Source organism: Thermobia domestica, chromosome 13 (genome assembly GCF_964235325.1).
Source record: "Thermobia domestica chromosome 13, izTheDome1.hap1.1, whole genome shotgun sequence".
In the NCBI taxonomy this organism is placed as follows: domain Eukaryota; kingdom Metazoa; phylum Arthropoda; class Insecta; order Zygentoma; family Lepismatidae; genus Thermobia; species Thermobia domestica.
The window spans coordinates 16,329,220-16,355,007 of record NC_137466.1 but is presented as its reverse complement, the minus strand read 5'-3'; the positions used below and the strand labels follow the sequence as shown (position 1 = coordinate 16,355,007).

At 37.7% G+C, this 25,788-nt stretch overlaps 1 long non-coding RNA gene across 1 annotated transcript; it reads left to right on the top strand.

The window, feature by feature from the left end:
- On the top strand, positions 1 to 25,348 carry LOC145669134 (uncharacterized). Its single transcript, XR_014128141.1, has 2 exons — positions 1 to 440; positions 25,181 to 25,348. It is a non-coding gene; the product is annotated as an uncharacterized LOC145669134 (long non-coding RNA).
- Positions 25,349 to 25,788: the final 440 nt, after the last annotated feature.

Below are 25,788 nucleotides of genomic sequence, written 5' to 3'. Positions count from 1 at the left end.
ATAAAAACGAATTGTAGGTTAGTTGTTCATCAATTATAGATTCATAACGAAGATGTCTGTACTAGATAGATACCCGCCGAATGTAATATACTTCTCTGGGTTTGTTCTTCAGCGTAAACTATGAAATCATGCGTTATTTTCATCTGTAATGGTGGTTTGCAATAGTTCCAGCTTTGTGCCCTGCATTTGTCTTGGTCTGTAGGAGTGTTCCTTATTGGCTGCATGGGCATTGTTGTACCTATAGGAGTTTTGAGATACATCGCTATCTGCTTACCTCACCTGTACTTACATTTCAATAACTAAATAAATATGTATGCCTAATAATCCTGAATGACATACTGCTGCAAATAATGGCTATTCTTATGAAATTCAGAAAAATGGACGCAGAATGTTACTACAATATTATGCTAGAATTGACAACACTGAAATGCATTGACAAGGTAAGATTTTCTCTCTTACTCACAGTGTGTAACATTAGAAGTTATTTCTAATAGGTATTGTACGTAGTGTAGCACTCCAATGCATATCAGAGCGATTCGGCCCCGAAGTTTTGAAGGTTAAATAAATAAATAAATAAATAAATAAAACAAAGGGCGAACCACAACGACTGCACAAAAGAGGCAGCCACGGAATATATTCAAGCTATATACAATTATACCCCATATTCCATTAATGCATTAAAATGAGACAACAATTATCAAGAAAGTGGGAGGAAACGGGAGAACCCCGAGGAAACCCAAAGACCGTGTGCGTGGGTTTCCTCGGGGTTCTCCCGTTTTCTCCCACTTTCTTCATTCCACTATTTCATTCATTGCTCATCATCACTGTCTCCTTTAGCCTAGCCGGCATAACCATGGGACGTAAACTTAAAAAATTCCTTTTCATTTCAACAATTATCAAGGTGTTATTTCAAGGCTGAAATGTTCAATACAGTTGAAAAAATAGCAAATTCGAAAGGTAACAATTTATTATGATTAATGTTCTAATAATATTCAACAAATATACAAGAAATTCAATAAAACTTTGATTTATAATAGTACTAATAACGTATACTTGATTAAACCAAGATATCAAAGTTTTCCATATTTTACTCAATTTTACCAAAAAAAGAAGAAGAAGAAGCTAATAGGCAATATGTATATATCAGCACCAAAAGACGAGCAAAGCAAGATTTTAATGTTTATTTCTTGAAAATCGACCATTAATTACAAGCTTAACTGGAGAATATGCAATCCACCAACACAACTTTTGTACTCGAGTGTACGAAGCAAGATTATCATTAAAATTGAACTTTTCAAAAATCTTCAAACTTTCATACTCTTAATAAGTAAAATTATTTAGCATTGTCCTACTGTTACGACATTTAGGCGAAACAAGTCATATGATTAATAAATAGGAGAACTCTGATAAAAACCACAGGCAATGCCCGTAACAAATTCAGATGGTGAGATTCGAACTAACAACAACTCCTCGCACAAGAGCTAAGCACAGGACCTTTTCTGAATACAGAATTTTTTCTATCTAATTGGGATTTTCTAGAGGTGTTAGTACTACTCTCCACGTCAAATAACTTAAGAAAAGTAGAAAACGTAGAACACATACATAATAATTGAAATCGATGTTCCATTCATCCGTGCCGATGCTGGAGATCCCGTGGAGACCTTCCCATCAAGTTTGCTTGAGCCTTCCAAAATCTATTTATCTTTGCTTTGATCTTTGGATATCTAACAACACACATATGCGTGAAGTTCCCCTCCAAAACTCAAACAGAAATCGGGACCACTGGTTGCATGTCGCCTTTTCACAACAAAACATATTAACCTTTTGAAATTTATTTTTGAACAGAACGAGGATTGAGCCGGGTTTTTATTAGTTCATTTTGAGTACATTGTGTATCCTAACGCAGTTGAAGGTTCAAACTATATGACAAAAATTATGCCTCAAAGAGTGCTTCAACTTAGGAAGATGAAATTCTCACAAACACAGAAAAAAAGGATATAACGCATTTCAAGGTTCCACATTTTATCATATCTTTTAATCTTCAATAAGAGAGCAAAAAGTCTTCCCTGTGCTCATCCATCCAATAATAATAATAATAATAATAATAATAATAATAATAATAATAATAATAATAATAATAATAATAATAATAATAATAATAATAATAATAATAATAATAATAATAAAATTTCTAAAGGAGAAAAGTGGACAATCTCAATATTTTAATTTGTAAATTTGTGTTCAAAACTATCTTTGTCGTGCAAGAAATGGGCACTCCTGATCGTATTACACATAGAAATGAAGAAAATAATGAACTACATTAAGATTCGTATTTAGAATGAAAAGTTTATTTTCTTCATTTGATACACATTCCCCATACAAGAATTTAAACGAATTTAAACTGCTTATTGTAAGATTTGTCTAAATAAATATAAAAATTATTCCTATGTATCTTAAATACCTATACAGTTACCATATATATATGCGTGTGTGTGTGCGTGTGTGTATGTATGTATGTATGTATGAATATATATTTAAGAGATAAACAGAGGTTGATAGGCTTCCATATACGACTTTTAATTGTTTAAGAAGCTCCACACATTCACCGCTGGTTACACTGTAAAAACTGTATAGTTGGAATAACCCAGAATTCTGGGTTGAAAAAGTGACAACCACGCCGTATTGTCTTAGAAATCAGAAAATATGGTTATAATAACAATACGAGAAGTCAAAACTAGTAAAAAATAAATACCTCTGGCATGACCTGGATTCGAACTCACACCGCGCGGCTGTTAAGCGCGTGCGTTATCCACCAGACCAACCGGAATCTTAGTTTAGGCTGTGTGATAACAAGAATTACAGCATACTTTGGAAGCAATTGTTTAGTCACTTTGAATTTAAAACAAGTCAATTAAAAAAACTAAACCAAACCAAACATCACCCGGAATATTGAATCAATGCCATTAAATGCTAGTTTAGTACAGCAGCTATTTATCAATGTTAACGTATGTTTTGAGAGAAATTGTCTTCACTCTTGGCGAAGTGTACTGAGTGAACTGCAGTGCACTTCGCCAAGAGTGAAGAAAATTTCTCTCAAAACATACGTTAACATTGATAAATAGCTGCTGTACTAAACTAGCTTTTAATGGCATTGATTCAATATTCCGGGTGATGTTTGGTTTGGTTTAGTTTTTTTAATTGACTTGTTTTAAATTCAAAGTGACTAAAAATTGCTTCCAAAGTATGCTGTAATTCTTTTTATCACACAGCCTAAACTAAGATTCCGGTTGGTCTGGTGGATAACGCACGCGCTTAACAGCCGCGCGGTGTGAGTTCGAATCCAGGTCATGCCAGAGGTTTTTATTTTTTACTAGTTTTGACTTCTCGTATTGTTATTATAACCATATTTTCTGATTTCTAAGACAATACGGCGTGGTTGTCACTTTTTCAACCCAGAATTCTGGGTTATTCCAACTATACAGTTTTTACAGTGTATATTCTATGCGACGCTCACTAGTCCTGACGTTTTCCTGGCAGTGCACTTTGAACTAGAGAAGACTTTTTAAAGGTATACAAGTTTTTTTTTTGTAACTATACCTTTGTTGAGATGCTTTTCAGAGGCCGGAAATTATGCATACCTTACCAAAAGAAACACAATATTTTAGAAGCCCAAACGCACAGCAGTACAGTCGGTTGGTTTCCTAACTCTTTGCTGAGATGGCGGTGGATGGAATAGCTCTATTCCCAGTTCTAGCTTCCATCTCTCTGTAAAGTGCCAACGATTATTTGGCAGTGCTACTGTACAATACACCTTATCCTGATGCAGTTCCACTTGGTTGGTGTCCACTTACAACGGTGCAAGGATTTCATTGTTGTAAATATCCTTTAAATCATGTTCTTGGTAATACATAGGATTGATTTTCGTATTATTCGCGACGTCAAGTAGCTTTAATTTTCCCCAATAACAAAATTATCCACAGTCACGAAACCGGATAACATTCTTCAATGACCTGACGTACGAAATTACTTTATCCTTTTTGCATCAACTTTGTATGGTAGCTCCAACTTTTCCTCAATTGGTGAGATATATCCATTCCTCATTCACGCCAACTAACATCTCCCGATCTCCAGCCAGGTGGCGCTGGTCTGCAGTTGATTTTCTGTTATACCTGCTAGCGGCTTGCACCGCATAAACCACATTTTGTGAATGACATGGTAGATAATAGTTGGGGCAATGTAACTAGTGTATACAGAAGGATTATTCGGTGGAATCTCTGATACCGTCACAGTCTTTTCGCACAACAGCAGCAGTATTAACTTCACGAATACGTTTCGATTTCGGCTTAGTCGGTGATGCATAGTTCATTCGCCATCGCGCTACGTACCGTCATACTTTATGACCTTCACACTGGAGCTTACGATTCATCTCCACACTGAACAGCAAATCTGTGCTTGTAGCACCTTTTAGCTCTGATGGAAAGACAGAAGTGTGCATTGGAAAGTACGTACTAGAATGTTACCTTCCCAGAACTGAGTTACTTTCTACAGCATTAAACTTGACAAGAACTCAAGTCACTTTGAAAGCAGACACGTTACTGTTTCTGTGATAGTATTTTATATGCTGCACCGAGCCCCCTCGATTTCCACTTTATGGAAGCCTATCACCATCTATATCTTTTCGGCACTTAACTTTACAGTGACGTCATCATCAATATGCAAAAGAAATTATGAAGTCACTCAACTCGGAGTGTGACAATACTTTTCTGAGGATGCCATACGTCAAAGGATACTCATGAACAATCTTGATCTGATAATAGTTACATACAGAAGAGACTGTCAATGTTACTCTCGGGTCGGGTACATTGCCGAAAACGACGTAGGTAATAGGAAGATGACAATTTAAGACAGACATTTAAGTATATGCATATCCTGTCTACTTTTAAAAATATCTCTTTATCTTTTATATTTATGTTTTAATTCTGCTTTCCCTGTTTACGATGCTGTAGATGCTTTGAACCAGACAAGCTGAAACTCAGTTCTGAAAATGAAAATAGATATGGAAGATGGTTTGGTGCATTGCTCCACAAATCTCACAGCACCCGATTCTGAATAAAGACCTCAGCCATGCGCTTATTTTATAACAATCATGTAAGAATATCGTACATGTTAGTTTCTGGTTCTTAGCATTGCGAGAGGGTATTTACCAAGGTAAATGGAAGAAAGGTATAAGAAACTACTACTAATAGCATTAGTAAGCTGGAAGGGCGTTGAGGAATAAAATAGGGTACCTGGGAACATCGTCCATCATATAGATTCTGATATCTGGTAAAACTGTGGAGCTCACTGAAGGTCGAACAACAAACGGCAGATTTCCATATGCCTCACTATTAGGATTTACATAATGCACATGACAATTATTTAGGCAAACTTTGTTGTTGAAGCAGCAAACTGTACACTTTCAGGATCTTCTGTCCATAAACAGGGCCACTGTGGCTTCAAATGTCGGAGAGAATGCCACAATACCACAAAAACACGACTATAGGCTCTAAGCGGACTGACATCCCCCCAGACCCTAGTCCAGTAATAAACGATGCATATTACCTGTAGCCTTACTAGTCATCGTCAGCATCAGTTCAGTGTTTTCATCTGGTAGCCAGACGCTGCCGGTCACTAGTCTATTACAGATCAACAAGTAGTCACCAGAAGTCTTCACATTCTTCTGGTGCTGGAAACAGTCGCGCCGAGCATCCAACTAAGGAAAGCGGGAACAACCTCCATTATTAAACTATGTTCTCGAGTTATATGGCTGAAGCTTGTTGCAAATTGTATTTCCCAGCTACCGACTGCTTCTACTCTCAGCTTCTCATCTGGCCTGGCGCTGACTGCCTCATCATGAATTCTGTATGCCGCAAGATACCTTTAACTGTTTGTTGCAACTACAAGTTTGCATAGTCATTGTTAAATGAGAGTGACGTTAGAAGATCCTTCTTGTAGTGCCCTTCGAATTTTCCACAGGGCGTTTTCGTTGCAGACTTTAGTTACCAATAAAAATAAAGAAAAAACTAAAATACTCTGCTAATGAATGGATTATAACTGTAATTTTGGTTTTTCCTCTAAAAGAGATCCCTCTTTCTTTCTAAACATGGGCTTGGGACCGGCTATGGCGGAATCAGAAGTCGGTCCTGATCTTGAAATGCATTTAATTTTCTCGTTAGTCTGATTTCCGAACCAACAGCGTCAGTATTGTAACAAGAATTCAGATTGCCAACACAACTTGATCATAGAGGACACACTATTCGCTCATAACTGTATAATTGGACTTTTCACTATATTAATGCTACCTAACGTTACCGCAGACAATGCTTTTTGTACCATCCTCCTTTCGTACAACTTGCCTCTGCATTTTTCATACTGAATTTGTAAATTAAGACGCGTGTTATCTATCTATCTATCTATCTATCTATCTATCTATCTATCTATATATATATATATATAAAGGACACATAATTTCGTGCTGTCAGGTTCAACAGGGCAAAAGATATGATAAGTAATAATAATTTCCCCCTTTATTCTTAATTTCTAGCGGTGGAACTTCCAAAATTCGTGAAAACGAATTAGCTATTCTCCTGCTGTGTATCCAAGCATTAAGAGACAAAATAATCGCGCGTTCCTGTACATGCAGAGCTCTAAAATGCCTGCTCCAATACATGCAATAACTTTATTGAATTCATCCTTGTGCTATGTTCACATATTTTACGTTCAGCGGATCCAAAGAAAAGTGACAGTAGTGTAATTTGGCTTCCATATCAATTCGATATTTAATTTTTAAAAATAGTTCAAAGTAAGATCAGTCGACATATTAAAATTTTGTTTGATTAATGGTAATATAAAACTTGTTTATATATATATATATATATATATATATATATATATATATATATATATATATATATATATATATATATATATATATATAAACAAGGGACACGAAGATGATGTGGATACAGAGAAATTGCAGAGGCGGATCTAACCCGGGGCCAGGAGCTTAGGCCCTCCCAGCCTTTTGAGTGACAAAAATAATTTAAGCTATTATTTATATATTTTCGAAAGTTTATAGTAAACTCATGATATACCTATTATAGTCTGAGTTCTGGTTACCCCTTTCCCCCAGTTTTTACCTTCTAGATTTGCCTCTGAGAAATTGTCTGGCGACATTTCTAATTGCTCTCCAATATAATTCATAAGGTTATTCGAATACAAAACATCCATTGCATCAAATATTGACTACTTTTATGAACTGAGAACCCACGCTTGGTCTAGTGGAGACCACGCTTGACTTCGATTCGCGTGATCAGTGTTCGACTTCCATTGGGGGTACAGTTGAATGGCCACTATAATCAGTAGGTCCACGTCTCCTTTAGCCTAGCAGGCATACCTGTGGGACGTTAAACTAAATCAAACCAAACCAAACTTTTACGAGCTGAGAAGTATAAGAATAGAAACCTGATGGCCAAAAGGAATTTAAAACCGTACTTAGGGGCAGTGGCGGCGGTTGGACGTCAAAAGTGGGGGGGCAAGACATGATCTCAATATTTTTATATTAATGTTAGTTTTTTGGTTGCTTCTAACATTTTGTTTGACGAAAGGTTGTATAACTATTAGGATACTGTATTTTCCAGTTAAAATACCGTATATCTTGTTTCATATTTTACTAAGTAAATTGACAAGAGTAACGCAAGTAGATACTAGCACTTTGTACTCTTAAACAACGAAGGTGTAAGAAAAGATTTGATTCCTTGCTCATGAACATCTTAAAATTCTGTCTGGAAAATTAATTCGTGTGGTCAGATTAGGGGCTTATTTGATAACAAACTCGCAAAACAAACAGAAATGATAATATTAACCGAATAGTAATGAAAAGTGAGGCTTGTTTCGCAAAAGTTATATTGAAACTGGGAATTAATGAACAACTTATATTTTTAATTCCATGCATGTTATTACATGTTATTACTCTTAGAAAAACAGTAAATACTACAAGCATATCCTGCGACATTTAAAGAACTACTTTTGCAGCTTCCCGAAAAATAATCGTTGCCATTAGGTACAGTTTTCACTTTCTTGGAATACATCAAAACCCAACAATACTTACAAGTAACACTTCACATCGTTGCTGCCGGTCTGACGCTAAACTATACATTTTCGGAAAGCACTAGTCCTAAATAGGATAACTACACAGTGCGACGGTCAGACGTTGCCGCGTTCAGGACTTATGGAGCGTCAAACATTAACATGGGGTTTATGAGAGTTACAGGAAACGAAGAAGAACACAAGGTTTGTGACGTTTGAATCGACGTTGTCTGATTGAGCACTTGTTTGCGTAAGTTAAAGGGTACAATCAATGTGCAAATCGTCGAACAGAGCATGAGAGATGCAAAGAGTGCGCTCACAGTGTGCACACTTGACGAACGGTAGTTCGCCGCACGTGAAGCACACGTCACCTTCGTCGAGGGAGTCAAAGCAGTACTCGTGCGGAGAGATCCACATTCCCGGCTCCTCGTCCAGATAGCCAGCCTTGTGGAAAGCGTACCGGATCAGGTTCTTGAATCGGGGTGCGCTGAACTGGTAGAGTGAAAACGACTGTAGTGCCAGGAATCGATCGCGATGCCAGATATCCATGACACTGTCCATGGCCAGTGTGTCGGTCACAAAGCGTACAAAGGACTTGTACTGACGGAAGAAATGCACATCTAAAGGCTGAATCTTTCCAGTGCAACCACCAGGAATCAGTCTCTTGTGCAACGCAACGTCGGCAGGCTTCAGTGCGTTCGATAGATTGTCGTCCTTGTTCAGAGTCCACGAGTCCAATAGCAAAACGATCTTCTTCCGATCATCAGGCATGCTTGGCCAGAACACTTGCTCGTAGAAGTCCTTAAGGTCGTCCCTGTTCATGTTGGACGTTTTGCCAGCAAATGATTTGATGTTCGGTGGATCTGCAGGCTTGTTTCCCGGAAACTTTCCACTTGGTTCCGACACCAGTACATACATCGGCCGCAGAATCTCTCCGGCCATGGTGATCACGGGCATGATCATGTAGCTGTGGGTTGTTGCGCTCATGGATCCCACAACCGCTCGCACGACTGTTGTTCCTTTGGTACGGAGAGTGCGAGTACTCTGCAACAACTTCTTGAAGCTACTCTGATCTGCATTGGCAACCTGCGTTGGTGGGATGCTTTCGCTTGCAATGAGCTCGCGAGTCGCTAATACGAAAGCATCAGCCTGCTGCTGCAAGTCCAACTCTTTCAGTTGCCAGGTCCTGCCGACCCTGTGGGTGATTGCACGGTCCACGATGTTGTTGCGCTTCTTGAATCTGTACACCCACGACGGTAATGCCTTGAACTTGAGACTCTTGTTAGGGTCCAGTTCATTAGCTGTTTGCCTAGCCCAAATTCGCAACGTTCGATCGTGAATGATAGCAGTGTGCTGTTTCTCCGCGAACATGCCCCGAACTGCCTCATTGATCTCTGCCATCAGCGTCTTCTTGTCATCTTTGCCTTGTGTTGCCCCAAAGTGACGTAGCACGCCAATGTTCCGAATATACCTGAACTGATTCTGCAGAGTCGAGTGGGTAGCACGACCGGTCTTTGTGTTCCAAGGCCTACCTGTTTTTGGATTTACCGTCCAGTAGGCATAGGCTTTTGCCTTGTACTCGCGCCACTGCTCTGGTGTCATTTTGGAGTCTTCTGGAGGCTGATCCTGGAACTTCGGCTTCTTCACAGGAGAGGGCAGGTATTCTGACGCTGATGAGCCAGATGCGGAAGACGTATGAGACTGCTGCGATGACGAAGGCATCTCTGCATCCTCCTGCTCTTGGTCTTCCTCGTCTCCAAAATCCATGTCTCCGTCCCCCTGGTCACCATCACTGTCACCGAAGCCGAGCGTACGAATCTCTTCAACGACTTCCATCCCGCTGGTCAAAAGAGACTTGATGTGTGCCACCATCCTTTGCTCTTCCAAATTTGGATTGCGCTCATTTGTCCCGATCTCGGCCACCAGAGCCCAAACGACCACTTTCGGATCCATCTTACAACGCATACCTAAAAAACACAAAAACAACACAAATGTTAGCACAGAGTACAAATGCAAGACGAATTAGCATGAAATAATACGACTGCTACAACACACATGTTAGCACAGAGTTCAAATGCAAGACGAATTAGCATGAAATAATACGACTGCTATGGTTACTCTCATAAACCCCATGTTAATGTTTGACGCTCCATAAGTCCTGAACGCGGCAACGTCTGACCGTCGCACTGTGTAGTTATCCTATTTAGGACTAGTGCTTTCCGAAAATGTATAGTTTAGCGTCAGACCGGCAGCAACGATGTGAAGTGTTACTTGTTAGAATCACTCCACACTCCAGTTATGCAAAATAATCCTAAAATCTAGAATTATGTTAAATTCACTAAATTTATTTGTATATACAAAATTGTATACAGTATGTATACTCCTAAATTCATATATTACACTGCAAAACAATGCCGCGCCTTTGACGTGGGAGACCCGGGTTCGATTCCTAGCGGGAGCTCATGTGGTTTGTATTCCACGTTAATTAGTAGGTCCACGTCTCATATAGCCTCACTGCTGAACGGGATGTTAAACTCAAAAAAATCAAATCAAGATATTCCTTACCATTAGACAGAAGAAAAGACATTTTAGGAACTGTCGATTTTTGTGCAATTAAAGAATAATTTGTGAACAGTGTTTCTTCCAGACCCGTTATACATCGCTAGAAGCATAGTTTTAGAAGTCCTTGTGTTAGCTCATTGGTAAGCTGTCGGATTTCAAATCTTAAGGTTGAGAGTTCGAATCCCGTCTAGGTTAGTCTTTTTTTAAAATTATATTTTCCGCAATGCATGAAAAATTATATAAAATAATTACATTAGAATACATAAGTTGTGTATATATAACATAATCATTGCAGAACATAGTAATTATTATGTTTAAAATATAACATCTGAGATAATTTTCACAGTAGGTCGGTATTATATATGAGGATGTAAATACAACTTAAGAAACTCGTTCAATAGCAATAAATAAGTTATGTAGTGTATTTATTTGCATCTATTTGTCATACAGATGTAACTTCTCATTATTCTCATTACAGCATGTCATTTACATTCGTGAAATACAATATATTCCTACGGATATAGAAAGTGTATAAACAGAGTATCCAAAGTCGTATCCTGCTTCAAGACACATAACTTTTCCCGATCCCCTTAACGTCACGGGAAGAAACATAAACTCTCTTTAGAACGGAATGTCGTTACTTAGAGTCTCATTCGAATACGTTGAATATGCTTTTCTATATTCATCTCTCTCTCTCTCTCTCTCTCTCTTTCGCTTTGTTTATGTGTGTGTGTGTGTGTTGCGGAATATCCCAAGTTGAATACAACATTTGCCAAGTATATGAGCATCATTGTCATCGAATACCAGAAATTGAAAGTCGTGTTTCTTCAGGTTGGGTTTGCGTGTTCATGTTAGCTCACTGGTAGAGTAGGGACTTGCCAATAAAGAGGTCTTGAGTTCAAAGCCTACAGCTAATTATCATTCTTTTGTTAGTAGGATTGCACAGAAATCGGATACAAGGAGTGGTTTACTTCTAGAAATATTTTCAGAAGCGTTTATGTAGCCCTGAAAAGGGCTGTTTTCGGGAGTTAAGGCGGGGACATTAATATTGTGTCCAAGATCTTTCTGAATTTATTACACGCTCCATTCTTCTGGGCATGGAATCTATTACATGGGTGACAAATCTATCTCCTTCCCCTACCTCCAGCCATGCTTCGGAAACAAGATGCCACAGGTCATCCTGAGTTCTTGGTGGATCTGCCTCAGGCCAACTTTCCCTTAGAGTACGCTTCACTTCTGCCCACATATTTTCCATGAGATTGAGGTCTGCTCCACGAGCGGCCAGTCGATTAAATCAATCTCAGGGTGCCCTGCGAACCATTCCTGAATCACACGGGAAGTATGTATTGGCGACTGGTATTGCTGGAACTGAATTACACCATCAGGCTGAAATACTCGTACAGATAGCACCATGATATTACTGATAATGTCTAAGTACTGAGCATTGTCCAGATGTCCTTCAATTCTATGAAGCTGTCCTGCTCCGCGACTGGAAATCCAACCCCAACATAAAATAGATACATGGCCACTGCGATTGCAAGCAGCCACATATCCATGGTCATATCGGGTGCCTCTCGGACGATACACAAAACGGCGTCCCTCCTTTGATGTTGTGAATATGGATTCATCTGAGAAAACTACGTTTTCCCAATTGAGACCCACATTCGCCTGTGCAAACGCGAGACGGTAAATTTTGTGGTCGTCTGAGAGTTTTTCCTTCACGGCAGCAACACGGCCACGTAACCCAACATGACGAAGCCTTCGCAGAGCTGTATGCTTTCTACCAGGAAAGAGAGAAACTTCCCTTAGCTGTCTAGACGTCCTTGGTGGGTCTAACCGGGCTTCGTTTACTAATCTCGCATCTTGGGCTTCGGTTGACACATGCGGACGACCAGGAGATCGTAAATTATCAGTCTGACCTGTAGCACCATATTTCCGAATCCATCGTCTTCCTGTAGAGGCCGGGACACCTACTCGCCTGCTAGCTGCAGTTGCAGTATAACCTTCCAACTCCCATAAAGTAATTACTGCTGTACGTCTATCCATATTTACCAATGTTCTGAGCTGTGAGAAGGAAGCAATAGGTAGGTAAAAGCTAGTACCTGACGTGTGATTGGTTACTTGCACGACACGCCTATTGTGGGGAACAGCGTTGCCAGATCTAGCATAATGATGCTAGATCTAGCATAATTTGCATGTCTCTAGCATCTAGCATCTTGCTTTTAGCATCCTGCCCAAATCTAGCACAATTTCAGCAAGTTTATCAGAAAGCCGTAAAACCTGGAGATGAGAAAGAAGTTGGTCGTGGGAAGAAAAAGAACGGCAGAAATGTATCCTCTTCCATTGATTCATACAGTCGGTAAACCATACAGGCAGTCTTATTTTCCGAAGTAAGTTCGAAACGTCTTTGGGATTTTTTGTGGCTCCACCTAGGGTTTTCTAATCCTTTAACTCCGAGGCATGGGCGGAGCTATGGGGGCCATTCTCCCCCCAACTTTTTGACAACTTCACCATCTTTATTTCTGACTTCATGATCATATTTATTCCTGAAATGACAGCTCCGAGACCGACCAAAAATCTGCCGCCCCCCCAGCAGACGATTCCCAACTCCCCTTATGCTGCGAAGTAATTTTCTTTCAAAATATGTAAACAAAAACTTTGCATTCATTTATACGATATATACGCCATTGAGTCTGGCAACGACTGCATTAATTTAGCTGAGTTAAAATTTTGGTGCGTGAAGTATTGCATTCTTGCTCTCTGTGTATTTTAAGTTACGTTATCGTATCTCAACTTCGTTTTTTTAAACTCCTGAATTAGTAATTATGAGGATCTAGCATAATTTGACCGAATCTAGCATAAGTTCGATCAGGTTTTGGAATAATTCCGAGCTGTGAGTCTGGCAACGCTGGTGGGGAACGACTTGGTCAACGACTCGCGAAAGAAATCTGAAAATGGTGTGCCGTAATAATAATATCAAAAACAGTTTTTATAAAGGAATATTAATACATACAAAAAGCTGTTTAAAGAATGAATTGTTATACTGACTTTACACGTATAAAAACATATACCATATACCAAACAGATTGAGCGATATGATGATAGCTGTTTTGAGACAAACTCTTTCGAAGTCCAACTTCGAGTATCTTCGGAAAACAGTAAACTAAAGCTGCTGGTTCGAACCTCCAAAGCCAACCTTAGTAATCGGGAAACGATGTACAGATATGTTTTTCCTTCTGTTAAATATAATAAGACATGTTGAAATGGTATTAAGTGTAGAAAAAAGTAACATTGAAATACTTAATGATACAATATTTCGAGACTATGTATTCACACTCTCGTTTCGTCATTGTGATTTCCATACGGAAAAGAGCATTTACGTATGAGCTCAGTTATATTTCAGAAGCAGCTTCCGAAAAGCGGTCATGTTAGCTCAGTGGTACACCACCGAGCGTTTAAATCGTGAGTTCGATACCCGTTTAGGTGAAATTCTTTTATGATATTCTACTTTCCTCAATGCATGAAAATTATGTAAAATAGTTACATTACAATTCATCAGTTGTATATATCAGTTGAATATATATATTCATATCATCAGTTGTATATATCAGTTGAATATATATATTCATATCATTTCACGACATAAGTAATTCTTATCTTTAAAATATAACATCTGAGGTATTGACAGAACGTCGGTGTGTTATGTGTGAATATTGAATACAAATTTAAAAAATCGTGTAATAGCAATAAATAAGTTATGTAATGTATTTATTTGCAGCTACTTTCAACGCAGATAACTTCTCAATATTCGCATTACAGCATTTAGGTAGAGCATATCGAAAATCGGATCGTGGTCCAAGACAAAAAAACTAGCTAGCCCCAAACTGTCACGTAAGAAATTCGCGAATCGCAAAAGTGAAGTGAAGAGATTGAGAGCGGTAATTCCTTAATCGCTCTCTCTCAACTCTCTCTTATCTGCATTTATACACATAAAAGTGTATGTATGTATCTTCCAACATAACTCATGTATGCCTAGGGCAGGGTTTCTCAACCTGGGAGTCGCGGCCCCTAGGGGATCGCGAAGATAGGCGGAAGAGATAAATATAGTTAGAATCTAATACCAGAAATTATTTTTAAATATTATTTTTAATTTTGTTCTGATAGGCATACTTTTGTTTTTTATACACACTGTAAAGAACAATAAAAAATAAGTCTACTGAACATTTTCAAAGGGTGTAGAATTCGTGTTACTATTCGGTTCAAAGTCTCTTGTCGTCGCGAATTCTGTCGAGAAATTTGAAGCTTAAAATATACAAAACGTTAATCATGCCTGTTGTTCTGTATGGTTGCGAAACATGGTCGCTTACTTTGAGGGAAGAACATAGACTGAAAGTATTTGAGAACAAGATCCTTAGACGAATATTCGGACCCAAGAGGAACGGGAATGGGGAATGGCGGAAACTTCATAACGAAGAACTACATAATTTATACGGTTTACCCAACATTGTTAGGGTCGTCAAGTCTAGAAGGCTTAGGTGGGCAGGTCATGTAGCTAGAATGGAAGAAAGTAGAAACGCTTTCAAAGTCTTGACTGGAAGACCAATCGGAAAACGACAATTAGGAAGACCTAGGCGCAGATGGGAGGACAATATTAAGATGGATTTCGCTGAGATACGAATACAAAGTAGAAACTGGATCCAATTGGCTAAGGATAGAAGTCAGTGTAGAGCTTTTGTGAACGCGGCATTGAACCTCCGGGTTCCATAGGCCATAGAGTTAGTTAGTTAGTAGAGTTGTTTAAAAATGAATTTAAATCAAAGAGGTATGATATAAAACTAATGAGAACTGTATATAGAAATACTGGAAAAATACACATGCAACAAAACCTGCACATTGAAATACAATTAAAATTGAAACCTAATGAGACAACTAAGCATGGTGTAATTTCACTAGTTCAGCAATGTCCGGTTCAATCTTCATGACGAACATTATCAAGCCATTTTCAACTGATAAGCGATTTCTTATCTTTGTTTTAATGTTTACCATAAAAAACACACATTCGCACAAGTACGATATAGCAAATGGAATTATTACTTTTAAAGCAGCAATCCCCAGACCAGGATATTCTTCTCTCCTCATCAGGCAGAACTTGTCCAAGTCTTCGTTACAAAAAACCAGTTGCAAAGACTTGTCGCATGATCATTCTATTATTTGGTCAAGAAGTTGTGGGCTTAGATCGGATACGTTAATGGTCTCTTCAATGAAGGAGTTTAACATCCATCTTGAACCAGCACCTTCGTCGTTGGGAATATAGATATTACAGTTACTGTATCCACTGTCAGTGCCAGGCGCCGAAAAGAGGAGCCATACATTTCGGAGGAAGTGTGTTACTCATGTTAGGAAAGTGCATGTGCACATGTGTAAAATAGAAGGAAAAACGTAATAAAATGTGCTCAAAATTAAGGAAAGGTAGGGTTTATTTTGAAAATGTTATTGAGCTACGTGCCAACCATGGTGGCGCTTCGTAGCTAGTCTGTCGACGTCACTCATATATACGGTGACATCGTACTATACTCTCGCCCCGGGCGCTGATTTTCCATGGCATTGTTCACTATAAACAAAAAAATGGATTCTACTATTATAGAAATAGGTATGTTAAAAATCCCACACAAGCTTATTATAAAACAAATTATAAAAGGGTCGCTGGCAAGAGCGTGTGATAAAAGGGGATCGTGATAGGAATTAGATTGAGAACCACTGGCCTAGAGTAATTTTAACCATATTTCTTATAGTTTCGAAAAGAGTGCTGTCGGGTTACCTATGGTGAATGGGAGGGGGATACATATAAAAGATTGGTAGAAAATGATCGATATTAGATTCATAGTTTTCGGGGTCGCTTAGATAAATAGTGAGACTTTCAATTTCGCTTAACTCCGATTAAGCTCTCATTAGTAGGGATGGGCACGAACGACTTTTCTTTGAAACTCGACTCGACTCGAAACAGACATCTTTGAGGTCTACTCTTGGACTCGGCGCGAAAAATATCTTCCAACTCGACTCGGATTAGAGTCAAGTCGAACCAAAACGAGCAAAATCCTGTGTGTAGTCCTACCTGGACAATACATAGACAATAATTATTCTATCATCAATTATACTACTATTACTACAAATAATAATAATAATAATAATAATAATAATAATAATAATAATAATAATAATTATTATTATTATTATTATTATTATTATTATTATTATTATTATTATTATTATTATTATTATTATTATGACAACACCGTGTACAAACATGAACAATAGATGGTTAGTAAAGGAATACTAAAAGCTAGTTGACTGCCGACGTCGGTAGTCATGAACTCTACAAGGCAAAGACATCGTTCATTACTCTAAGCTGTAAGCGTCGGTGGACTACAGATGGTCAACTATTGACCTCTCGCCAGAAATTGGTGGCCCCGCAGCGACGATCCGTGGTGGCCCAAGTTCCATTTTGAAAACTTTACTACCAGCAGCAGAGACGCGATGAAACGCCAACGAACCACAAAATTACTCTCCCAAAATATGTCAAAATGCCTATATGTGTGATTTGTTTATATTTAGGTGAATCAAAAAACAAAACAAATATCCGGAGTGGACGCAAACTATCAATATTACGATTACTAGGCACATGTTCTTCTGACTTCCCCACGGAAACGATCATAAAAAGCTTGGTTGTTGAAGGATAAATCATTGACGTCTTAATTTAGCCAATCAGACAAACCCCTACATCTCGAGTTCTAGAAGGTGATACCGTGAACCGTTTCAGATTTATTGCTTCCTGGTGAAGTACTATCCATGAGCAAAATTTGAGCATAATAGCCGACATGCATCTTCGGTGCCTCTTATCTTTCGTACAATTTTAACCAGAGATGGTGTGGGTCAATGAAAATTTGATCCACGACCCACCATGACCCACTATCACCCACCACCCAAATGCCCCATTGGCCCACTCTGATCCATCAACCATCGTGATCCACTCTTACCCACCACCAACTATGAACCACTCTGAACCATTGTGACCAACTCCGACCCACCAAAACCCATCGACATCAACTCTGACCGATGGCCCACGTCCTCCTCTCCATTGGCTAAAGAGGTTACACTTGTAATAAAACAAGACTGTGAAATTATCACTTATCGGAGTTTGTATTTCTACCGTTAATGGCTCAAGCACCTCTCTGTTACAATACTGGTGGGTCTGACCTTTACGATATATAATGGCAAAGTGTTTCTCATCTTCCAAATTAAAATGAATTTAAATTTATCATATATAATTATTTCTTTGTTGCCTTACAGACACATTTCAGTAGAAAATAGGGTGAAATTTGAAAGTTTCAAATCAAGGAAAAGTAGACCAACATAAAAAAACAGAGAGAGAGAGAGAGAGAGAGAGAAACTAATTTTCTATATAATTAAGCATGCCGTACTAATTGAAAATGCCCATGTAACTAAGTTTAGAATACAAATTTTATGGCCATTTTTCTCTAACTTTATGGCTTGATTGCCTTATGCTCGGAACGCTCCATATATTAAACACCAGCTTCAGCAATTATAAATAGAAAGCAGTGGGTATAAAATTCAAAAAGAACTTTAATTTGCATTACTCAATTTGTTTCTCAACTAATATCAATCGTTTTCGATTATTTTTACAAATCAACCCACTACCGATTTCCAATATATAGAAAATGCACCCCCGTCCCCCCGCTCATAAAAGATAATTTTAAAAAATGCCAGGACATATTCTCTTTATTTTTAATAAAGAGTTATATGCTGAATTTCAGCTCTCAGTTGAACGGCTTGTGAGATACTCAATTTTTCGCTCATGTGGTTCGGATTCCACGTTAATCAGTAGGTCCACTTCTCATATAGCCTCGCTGCTGAAAGGGACGCTAAACTCAACTCAACTCAACTCAATTTTTCGCAAAAATTCGGACTTCTACTCCCCCTAAGGATATGTATTATAATGAAAGTGACACGCGTATGATAACTTCCCAGTTGGGATTGGAGCCTGATTATATACCAAACGTCAATTTATTTGACTTTGCAATTTGACCGTGATGATTACGCAGACATAGTTACTTTCAATTTTTTATGATACATATCCTTATTTCATATGTTACAGATGATTCAAAGATACTTTTTCAAGCAGTTAGCTCCTCTAGAATCTCACAGGCTGCATCCCAAAATCCAACTCCTACTATCCTATGACAATCCAAAAGTGACTGAACTGTTTTTATTAGGAACAAATGACAAAAGAAAAATGGAGATCTTGAAAGTAAAATGTAGAAAAGCTCGGTGCCCCCAATAACTACATATTTCTCCGCCCCTTCATCCCGAACTTAAAAATAAAACTTAATTCGAATATGGTTAATTAGTGAATTTATTACAGTTAAATTCCACTCACTACATGCTACAGCTACAACTATGTAACAAAAACTAACAACTGTGAAACATGTTCTGAATTACTATTAGATTTCTTACGCTATTATTAAACATATTAGAATAGTAAAAGAGGATTGTTCGTGAAATAGTATATTTGCTCTTGATTTATAACTTTTTCATACGGAAAAAAATAAAATATTATTCAAGTTTTAAACTTTGCACTCTGCAAATATGTTGCCCTCTAGGCAATGGGACTAATGTGAAATGTGGACTATTGTGGACTAATGGGAAATGCTGCACTGTTAGCGGCGCTGAAAACTTACGATTCGATTCTAATATCGAATGATTTCGATATCTTTATGTCGCTACGTAACCACCCTGGGTGCTAATGGGAGCTTAGTTGGACTTGAAAATGAAATGAAATCTTTGAGTTTTACGTCCCACGGTTATGCCGGTTAGGCTAAAGGCGACGGTGATGATGAGTAATGAATGAAATGGTGGAATGAAGAAAGTGGGAGGAAACGGGAGAACCCCGAGAAAACCCACGCACACGGTGTTTGTCCACCACAAAGTTCACTTGGCGGGGGCTGGGATCGAACCCGGGACCCCAAGCACCAGAGGTGAACGCTCTACCACTGAGCCACCGCGGCCCCTTTGTTGGACTTGAATTGAAAGTAGAACCATTCACCTAAGCGACCACGAAACTATGGATTCGATACTAATATCGACCCGTTTCTAGCATTTTTGATATGTATCCCGACAGTACTCTTTTTCCAGACTGTAAGAAATATAGTTAAAATTGCTCTAGATATATCAGAATTATGTTGAAATACACACATAAATCCACTTTTATATTCTGTATAAATAGAGAGTGAGCGAGCGAGCGAGCGAGAGAGGGCGACTGAAGGCATCACCACTTCCACATTGCAAAAGCATATATCAGGAATTGAATTGAAAATCTATGTAAAGACTTTATGCTGTGGCATGCTTTATAAGGACAATTCCAGTCTGCTCACGTGACCTTTGGGGTTCATGAATTTTTTTGTGAGCGTTCCGACTTTGGATTCTCTGTTTATACCTTCTGTTTATGCATCGAATAACTTTTCAAGAACATAAATGACATTCTGTATTATGAATGTTGAGAATTACCCTCTATATGACAAATAGCTGCAAATAAATACACTACATGATTTATTTATTGCTATTGAACGAGTTTCTTAAGTTGTATTTACATCCTCATATATAATACCGACCTACTGTGAAAATTATCTCAGATGTTATATTTTAAACATAATAATTACTATGTTCTGCAATGATTATGTTATATATACACAACTTATATATTCTAATGTAATTATTTTATATAATTTTTCATGCATTGCGGAAAATATAATTAAAAAAAGGATTAACTTAAACGGGATTCGAAGTCAAAACCTTATGATTTAAAATCCAACAGCTTACCAATGAGCTAGCACAAGGACTTCTAGAACTATGCTTCTAGCGATGTATAACGGATATCAAGATAATTATGACATTCATATCCATTACAAACGCTGTTTCTGTTCTACTTTGACTTTTATTTTAGTACTCAGGCGATAATTATGTTCTATTTCTTAACTTTGAGCATTCTTTTACATATGGAAAGATTCTTTAACGTATTTAAATGTTCCATTACGTATGGAGAGCTAAATGACAAACAAGCATGTGCTGACATTAAAAAAAAAAAAAAAGGTTTCGAAATATTGTATCATTAAGTATTTCAATCAATGTTGCTTTTTTAAACACTTGGTAACAAGTCTTATTATATTTAAAAGAAGAAAAACAAATCTGCAAACTTTTTCCCGATTGCAAAGGCTGGCTTGGAGGTTCGAACCTGGCTTACTTTTTCCCGAAGATACCCGAAGCTGGACTTAGAAAATTATTGCCTCAAAACACCAGTAAAGAACGCGCTCAACCTTTTTGAGACAAGGTGTACCAGAGGTAAACACTCTACCACTGAGCCACATAATAATAATAATAATAGTAATAATAATAATAATAATAATAATAATAATAATAATAATAATAATAATAATAATAATAATAATAATAATAATAATAATTATTATTATTATTATTATTATTATTATTATTATTCAATGTCAAATCAACAAGTCATCTGACTTGACCACCTCAGATTTTTGTAAAAATCTGTGCACAGATTTACTACAGTGGGAGATGAAAAGATCCTAAATATTACCTCTTTCCTCCTGAAAGTGTCTCCATACAGGGTGTTCAAAAATGTCCAAAAACGACATTTTTCCAGTTAGAGTGATTATTAAAAATTGTCATAAAATTGTTAATATGTGCACTAGAGACATGGAACGAACACCATTCGAAAGCTTGAAGATTGCTCTATAAGTCGTACCATATTAAAAATACCTGTACAATAAAAAATAACACTTCAAAAATTCAAATTTAAATTTAAATTTTGTATTTTGCACAGAAATGTCCCTGTGGATTTGTTCAAAATTGTCCAGATTGTAGTCTCAGATGTGTACTAAAACACCACAAAGTTTCATTTTGGGCACTCAATGAGATCCGATTCAAAATTCAACATAAACCAAACATTGCAAGATATTTACCATGTGAATATCTGGGTTCAGATAGATAACCATTTGTCTGTACCTATTTACCTCAGCATCAAAGGAATTTATATTCAATTCCATTTGTTTCTTGATGTATTCATTTGAATTTACACAATTATCCATCTTTCGAGTTATTTAGATAGGTATTACACTTCCAAAGAGTACTCAATACAGGTCACTATTCTTGTTAGCCTGTATGGATGTTTCTAAATTTATATTGAAAACATTGATACATGTTATTTTAATTCCTTTGTTTCAGGATTGCTGTTACAGATATGTGGAAGTGAATAATTGAAATAGAAAAAAGAATTTATTGACTAATTGTTTGTGCTGAAAGTGTGTGAAGTGGTTGTGAACAGTGTCACTGTGTTTTATAACACATTTGATACAAATATTGTCAAAGGGAGGGAAATATATCCCTTCCTTTCATAATAAGTTGTGTAACTATATAATATAGCATAGCCAACAATATAATATTTTGTTAGCAATCTTATATAGTGATTGGATGAGTTATGGCTTCTTGTATTTTTCATCAAACGATTTTGTTCATATTTCATTATTACTACACTATGGCATAATAGATTTCTTTCCAGAAGTCCAGGAAGTCCAGCATACTGAAAGAATGATTTTCTTTCTATAAAGTTTTTTGTAATCATCTCTTACAATTTTCTGGATATCTGAAAAATGAAGATATCAGTAGTAACTTTGCAGTACGGCATAATTTGTTATTCAATTTAAGAAACACGGAAATATTCTGCCTTTTATCTTCATTCATAGTCTCTCTGTTGATATTAAATTAGTAACGCCATCTCTGATACTCGCCTGTTTTATCGGGAGTGGTGGATCTGGGCCGGGGCAGGGGATCTAGACAGGGCCGTGCCGTGAGGGGAGCGGCGAGAGGGATGTAGGCCCCGGGCGCCGAAGTAAGGGGTACGAAAAATCGAGAGAAAAATGGGCAGAAGAAAGGAAAAATGATTTTGAATATATGTATGCTGGCTCCGTCGTATACTTCGCCCCGTGCGCTGATTTTCCACTGCACGGCACTGGACCTAGGGTCCCCAGGTCTTTGAGTGACAAAAATAATTTAAGCTATTATTTATGTATTTTCAAAATTTATAGTAAATTCACGATATACCTATCATACTGGCTCCTGCCCCCCTCCCCCCACAGTTTTTATCTTCTACATTCGCTACTGCCTATAGAATGGATTCTGAAATTTTAGAATTAAAAAATGATGAAACATTTACTGGTTAGTTGAAATTAATTTTGAGACAGACTGTTCCAGTCAATGCCTAACGACCTTCGCCCACTACGCAACTTCGTGTGTCGTAGAAGCGGCACAATTTGTGTTTTCATCAACCAGGTACTCATTCTGAAAGATGAGCTCAATAGAAGCTTTCGACACAGACGCTTTCATTGCAGAAATTCAGGCACAACCTAGGATATGGAACTCCAGAAGTGATTCCTATAGAAACAGAATTGAAAAAGTGAAAGCATGAAAGATAAAAAAGTGTATTGTGCATTCCATAGTGGATTCATAGATATGCCATCGAAAGAGAAGAAACATATCGATACGCACACTGAATGTTGCCATTTTGTTCTTTCTTACATTTTCCAAAATTCGGCACCAAGTCAATGAACTGTTGGACAGAAATTGCAACATAAAATTACATTGTCTATCTCTTCACTTTAATATTTCAAATTAGACTTGAAAAATAGGACAAATGACCAGATATTCCCAAATATATTTTACACATTCACGAACTGCGATCCCCCAGGCCAATATATGATTTTATAACATTTCATAATTGTTTTATATGTTCTGTGTATGTATTCTGTACGAAAATATGAGAAATGTTTTATAAGCACTTAAGCATAACGCTGATGCCTCGTGACACTCCATAATGAAATTTATAAGGAGAGGCCGTGAGGCATGAAGGTAATACCTCTTAGTCAGTGATGGCTTTAGGAATATGCTGACTAGGCCCCGGATTTAGTCCGCGGCTCAAGGGGGACTGCGAATTACAGACTATATATGTACTTCTTATAAATGTATTGCACTTTACCGTTAAAGACGCACACAAAATTAGAACCCTATTAGCATTGTGATGAATAAATCAGCCAAATTTAGTGTCACATTCCTGCGACACTTGAAGTGAAATCTAGCGTCTGTGGCGTCGCTGGTGTGTGTCGAATATCAGCGACGCGACGACACAGTCTGTGGCGCGTCATCGAAACACGAAGTGGCGTAGTGTGCGATAGCCCTAAGGAGCAGCAACAAGGCTCAGTACTTACATAGACTCAGTACTTTATAAAAACTTATAGTATTACTCAGTACCGTATTTACGATTTTGTTTTGGGGGAGGGGGAACTTTGGTAACTTTATTCCTAGAAATGGAAATTCTGCGCAAGATATTTCATACACTTTAATATTGTAAATAAAATTCCGGGTGGGGTTAAGCCCGGAAGACCCCCTTAAATACGCCACTGGTCTTACTACACTACTATAATTTATGTTATAGTAGAGTCCCTGAAACTCGGCCTAATGTAGATCGAATTGTGGTCAAGTTTGTGAAAATATTAGGTTATCGGGAATGGGGTTAAAAAAAGAATAAGTACGAGTGTTTCCTCAGAAAATACAGTACTGTATAGCTCACAGATGATGAGAAGAACCCTAAAACCGGACAGCGGGGAAAGGTCAACGACACGGTCAAGTCCATTTTCGGTTTTTGAGATATGGTCTATACTTACATGTTAGTTGTTAGATGTCGTCTGCTACTTCGGATAATTATCTGTATGCTATTCCGTTGTGTCATTTGAAGCCCCCGTGCGAAAAGTGGGCGAGCCCATATCTACGTCACACTACTTCTGCTAGGGTTCTTCTCATCTGTGAGCTTTTACTTGTATGCATTGCTTGCTTGAGAATATAACAAAGAATAAACTCCTCGAAGCCATAGAGCCAGACACGAGGCGGAGGAGTGGCAGTGTGATGGGAGAAAGAAGAATGCGGGAGGAAGAGACACATGCACGCGGTCAATGACATTGAACGGGTCTGTGCGCGGTTTCTATCGCCCTTCCACGGTCTGGTCGAGTTATCTGGACTGTGGTGTTATCGAATGCCGAGTTCTAGGACTCAACTGTATTATTAGTCCGTCCTGATGGAACAAACTTTTTATGAATTAATTATTTTAAAATCTGCAATTAGAACTAGCACAGAAAAGATTTCATGCCCATCATTCCTTATTTTCAGTGAACATAATTTATAGAAACTAAACAATCAACAATGGGAAGTCAAAGTATTGAACTGATATTCCTAAGAGTTTCTATATTAGTTATTAGTTGACTTAGTAACTAGTTTCATTTAAGCTACTTTAAGTTTGCGTGAAATAACTTGTAATGTTCGTGTACTGTGAGTTTTTTTTAACACCCAGGTATGGCGAAGATGAATAATTGTGATTGGATATTGGAGAGGGCTACGCTGCACGTGTACAGGCCTACCACTACTTGCAGAATGACATACTTATTTTTTTTTTTTTAACACGACTGCATTTTGTTGTCAGTGTTTTTTCAATTCTTTTAATAAATTAATTCTCATTTTACTTGATTGATGTTTTAATAGATTTTTTTGAAATTAATTTGTAAGAATACACAATTATTTTTTACGGCAGCTTAATTCATTTGACCTTGACTGCTACTTTTACGTCGGCCAATTCTCTTACAGGTATCAAGTGACGTTTGGCCTTGCGCACTATCCTTTGTCTGCCAACCCGCTTACACTGACGTTGACGACAGTGTTTGTAGGTTTCCTTAAGAAAATTTCCCTACTCACACTAAATTGTCCCTTTTCTTATCAATTTTTTTCTAGATCGTTGAGTGTCCAATTCCTGTCAGAAATTATAAGATTAATTTAGCTACATTAAAGTAAGTGTCAACCACATTTGTTTTTTGTTTCTATTTTTTTTTTTACTTTTTCCTTCATTTTTTTTACAGGAATACACCCAGCCATCAATGACTCCACATTATGCTACTTTGAACAGAC